Below are 6,000 nucleotides of genomic sequence, written 5' to 3' on the forward strand. Positions count from 1 at the left end.
GTCAATCGGGCCTGAGGAATTTTATAGTAATACAATTTAATCAATATTTTTAGTGAAAATTTAATATCTATAAAGAATGAATAGATATAAAGGATTATTTTAACTCAAAAGGAATACGTTAGTGACAAAAATAAAAATTTTCCCCTAAAAAATGATTAAGTTGTTATGATAAGTGTAAAAGTAAAAGTAAAATATTTTGGGTCAAGCCCGCGGACTATTCGATTTAGAGTAATTCAAGTTGTGATTCTTTTCGGACTATAAATTTACATCCTAACTCTTAAATTGGTCGAGCTATTCCAGCTAACTTACTGGTTTCGATATGAAATGATGTCCCTAAGTGGAAGTGCAACATGAGGGTTTTAAGTGTGGGTTTTAAATGACGAAAATACTACTCCACTTAAATACTAGAGATATTATAAATATGTTTATACGGGGCAGTGATAAAATTCAAACTTATATATTGTACAAACTTAAAACTCCTCAACACAGCTTTAACACAGTTTCAATACAATATCAACACAGTGTAAAATTTTAAGATTTTAATGTCAACATAGTATCAATACAATATCAACACAACATCAATCATTGACTACCATTGAAATTATGTTGACATTTTCTTGTTGATGTTTTTTTTTATCTGTTGACATTTTTCAATGGATCAGATCATAGTTTTGAGTTTGTATAATATTTAGAATTTTTTATTTGATCACGTCCCGTTTGTATGGTTTATATAAGTGTCAAGATATATAAACTGATATTTGCCCATATTTATTTGCAGACGTGTCATAGGACAACTTCTTAATTGAGTTATAATTAGAAGAGTCTTATCTCAAACTAGTAATTGATTGAGATAGATGGAATATTTCAACGAGTGCCAACCATTCAATGTTTGATGTCAGTATATATAATACATTTTCAAAAAATTGCATAATTTTCTACGAAAAAGATTAATTCTTTATATTAGAGAAAAGACTAGACAAGGTTTGTGTTTGTGTTTGTGACAAAAAAATAGTACGGAAAGCTAAGGACAATTTCCACTCCGTGAGGGGCGGGGAACACCTGCATGTGACGTGCAATATTTGGCAAAATTTACCTAATCCTTCTTCTTTTCCTACTTGATTCTACAATTATTCAAATAAATGGTTCCCTCTATATAAATATAACATTTTAGCATATCAGATTTCTTTTTTGGAAAAGCAAATCATATAGTATGGTCCACTATGAAATGAGGCCAGTATTATAAAAAATCACTCCCCAACCAAGAAAATCATCATAAAAGGTTATCAATCTTTGGAACTTTTACAAATTTAAATGAAATCTTGTGAAATCATTCTAGTAAAATTTATGATGAATTTGTCAATCTTAAGATCTCCTGTTGCTCGAAAAGTACAAGCTTAAAAACCAACCACCATCAACCACATATGATGATTCGTCAATATGTACTAAGTACTATTGAAGAAATAAAAATATATAATAAATGATCACAAAGTTACTAATTTCAAACTATATATAATCGGGGCTTTCTCTCTAGCTCTCAATTAGATCTATCTTGTTCTTATTTGCTTCCTGGTGATCTAGTGGTAATTAAATTGCAGAGTTATGATTTTGTGATTAAAATATTGATTAAATGATTGTAAAATCCTTTATAGATCTAGATATCTAATGCACGATGGATATATGATTAAAGAAAAAATAAAGATGGATTTTATATTTAAAGTTGTCATATTCCCATGTCTAATTATTATGATGATAGCCCAATTGGTCATTTGCAATAAATGTATAAATATGTGGTCGGCAACTTGTAAATAGGTTATATTGATCACATCCACCATCTGTATGAGGCTACGCATGCATTTAATATGGTAGTAATAAAATTGTAAATCCTAAGAGACAAATATAATAAAATCCAATCATATGGACCACAACACAAACCTCACCTACCATGCCACATTGTCTTCCTAATTCACTCCATTATTTGTGTTTGTATGAATACTAGTATTCAAGTTTCTCATTTTATTATTTCGATTTCAATTTGGACTATAATTAAATTTTTATTAGATAAATGCTGGAGATCGATTTTCATACCAAATATTTGCTTTCTAATAATAATAATATTTCTTTTTATAAAAAGTAGTAGTACATCATACAAAGATCAGTATCAAATAAAAAGTAGGAGTATTATATTTATACTACATATTTATATTCGAAACATCCCCTCTATATTTTTTATGAGTATTAAATTATACTGGAAGACCATGCAACAGTTTTAATTTCTTTTGTTCATCAATATAACTATATAATAAACAAAATCACTATACATGAATATTCGCATCAATTAACATATACCGACATATATGGTCAGTCGAAAAAGTTTTAATTCGAACGTCATTTATTAATTTCTACTCAGAATATGACAATTTTATATTACACATTTTGTAATTGTCTAAACTGTATTTACTGTAAATTGTAGTACTTTTTTATTTTATGCTATAAAGCTTAGAACTGACGATCATAAAAGTTTAATCAGAAATTATCAAGAAGGTGTCCGAAACATCGAGATTCAAAAAATAATACTGTAATCAATTAATCGTAATACTATTAGTTATTAACTTCTGCGAGTTCATATAAAAATCAACTATCTTCGCCCACAATTAATTGACGGCAATTATTTTTTGAATCATCTGTAATAATTAAATTATTTTCTATGTATAATAAAAAAAAATCGTTTTTCTATTAATAATATAACAATTATTTTAATAAAAAAAAATCGTTTTTCTATTAATAATATAACAATTATTTTAATATCTATTGCTTCATATCAATACCCTCAGTATGTATGTCGTTTCTAATTTTAGAAATTATTTTCTCTCTAAAAAAGTGAGATTTATTATTCACTAATAATACTTTAATTATTTTTTTTCTTCACCTGTCTTTCTCTTAGTTTATTAATATTAAAATTCATATCAAACTCATGCTGGTATAATGAATGAAGGTAGATATAGAAAATTAGAAACAACTAAACAAATATATAAACCCACGCACGTACGCAGTTATTCGCTTCTTATCATTTGTTTAGTTATAATTAAGTACCCCATAATCTTAATCTTACTATATTTACACGTGCCCGGCGGCCCGCATAAGATAATCAAAATTCTCTCTTAGAGGCATGAGTCGCTAATAAAAGAACTTAAAATAGAAATCTTAACGAAAATGTTTTTAATTAACTAGCACGCAAATATGCGAAAAATAAGAAACATGTATTCAGTTAATTACCATCTTATCAACATCAACAAATGATTTAAAATCGAAATACGTTATTATTTGACAATAAAAAACAAAATTCCAAATAATTTACACCAACCAATTTGCTAATTTGGACGAAAAACTAACTTAAAAGAAGAAATAAAAATCGCGAAGAACATAGAAATCTAATCAGGTAATCACAAGGAAATTGAATTAGGGTTTACGGTAGAGGGGGAAATCAATCAGATTCAGCTGGCGACCGAATTCGATCTCGGCAGCGTAGAGGAAGAATTGATGAAGTCTATGCAGTCATGTATGGCTTCAGCTCTCTGAGAATCGATGGGCGCGACGCTGGTTCTCGCCCTCTCCCTCTGCGGCGGCGGCGCCCTGGTGGTTATCCGCACGACCACGGCGACGAATTTTCCGCCGACTTGTTTGAGATATCTGACCGGAGAGATGAAATTGCAGGTTCTCATCGTGCAGCCTTTTCTCTGATTCACAGCTTTTTTTGCTGCGGAATTCTGCTTGCTCAGACTGCCTTTACCGGACATTCCAAACGCTCTGGCTATGCAAATTCAGCAGGCTCTGTTTTTGTCTGTGTGTGTGAGAGAGAGAAGCGTATAATGAGCTGAAATCAAGTTGGGGGTTAAATAGAGATGTTTGAGCGTTAACTACCGTGAATTATTTCTTTGAATTAAATTATGAGCACATTAATTACGGATGTTGTTAAATAAATTGAGACCACTATTTTTATACTCCATACTGAAATACTACGAACGACTTCTTTTGTTTAAAATTGAGTTTCATACTCTGTTATGACGTAGCAAGTGTTTTCTAGTGACTTTTTCTTAGATGTGAATGAAACACAAAAAAGAGGAGTTTGCCTTTTTTTTAAGTGATAATCATAATTTTTTTTTGTTACAGACTCAATGTCCTACGTTGTGAGAACAACTGGTGTGGAATATATAGATTAAATGTGCAATCTCTTGTAATAGGTTAGTCTTTTGAGCTGAGTTTTCCTATTTGGTCTGTATTATTGGCTCTTTCATTGAGAGCCCAAACGGCTTGGAGTGGTGGCCGGACAAAGAACTCGTTGTGACAAATGAATACGTTCGGGATCGACTCGGAAGGATGACTCACGGAGTGGTGGCCGGGAACATAACACGCCTTGACCAACGTGGCCGTGACCAACGAAAACTCGGAGTGGTAGCCCACAAAATGATGACCTGGCAAAAAACCAGTCGTGGCCAACGAGGACGTTGCCCCTTAAAGGAGGGTCGAATATTACGGGCTCAATGTCTCACATTGGTTGTGGGAACAACTGATGTGGGATATATAGATTAAATGAGCTCTTTCTCCTAACAGACTAGTCTTTTGGATTGAGTTTTTTTATCTTTTGGATTGAGTTTTTTTATCTGGTCTTATATCTCTTTTACTAAAACAATGTTTGTAATTAATACACTAATTTGGGAAAGCTTTCACAAGAAAGAAGCTGCAAGGAAGCTTTATAAGCTTTTATGTGAGGGATCACAAAACTTGTTTGATCCTTCCTTATCAAACAGTAAAATTTCAGTCACAAGCTAGAAATAGTCAAAATTCAAAACCATCTTTCCATATGTATGAAATGTGTTTTACCTTCTTATTGTAAGTTGGGAATAGTGGGCTAGCATGTGATCACAGATGCACTGACCTAGTGTTGGATGCAACTCGAGCTCAAAGTGTGGAGACTCTATACCCTATGTAGCAATCATCTCTTCCTTCTTTTTTATTTTTCTTTTATAATCAAGGTTTATGAGTCTAACATCCCATCTGCCTATACATGCAAATTGCCCGAGTCACGGTTGAGGCGATGCACGCATGACTAGGACGCTTAGTGGTGTGTGTATCAGAATGCATATTTGGGGAAGTTTAACAGACTTCATAGGTGCTATTCATATTAACAATGTATGTTTCTTTTTTAGCATCCATATAAAAAAAAACTCCAAGGCTAAGAAGTTCTCAATGGGTGACCCCTTAGAAGTTTCATTGACAGCATGTGAGTGACAATAAAATACGCTGAAAATACTTGAGTCAGTTGAAAACCAAATTTAAGAGCGTGTGAATGATAATAAAATACGCTGAAAATACTTTGTGTTAGTTGAAAACCATTAATTTGGGAGAAAATGCTCCAACAAACACGTACACAAATCACTTTCACTTGCATCCCAAATCATACTCAACTTCAATCTTCTACTTTTATTATTTCAAATGAATTCCAATAATTTCAGTTTCAATCTAAATCAAAATATGTAAGTAGATGTTGATAATTATATTCGGGAAATGGCAGTGATCCGGCTAGACTGGAAAGTTGGAATGTCGAGACAAAAAGAAAAAAATGAAACGGAATAATAATTATGAAAATGATAAAAGAGAGGTTAAACTTAAAATTGTGGTATAATACTCTCTTAGTCCTACAAAAATAGGCACACTTCCCTTTTCCATCCAACCCAAAATAGCTCATTTCCATTTATGAAATTTTTTCCTCCACTCATTATCCATATATATAAATTTATTTACAACTTATACCACTAAGGTCTATTGTTAAACACTGATAATAGTGTGAGTCTCACTACCACAGTATAACTACCCTCTTATTTCTCTTTCTTATTTTATAAATTATGCATTAATTCTTGTGGCATTCAAAATGTCTCTATTCTAATAAAATGGAGTAGTAAATAGAATTTAGGTGATATGAATGATTTGGACTACGGTGAAATA

The sequence above is a fragment of the Salvia hispanica genome, chromosome 2, assembly GCF_029641045.1.
Source record: "Salvia hispanica isolate PSC_SH4W2 chromosome 2, Shi_PSC_v1, whole genome shotgun sequence".
Classification (NCBI taxonomy): domain Eukaryota; kingdom Viridiplantae; phylum Streptophyta; class Magnoliopsida; order Lamiales; family Lamiaceae; genus Salvia; species Salvia hispanica.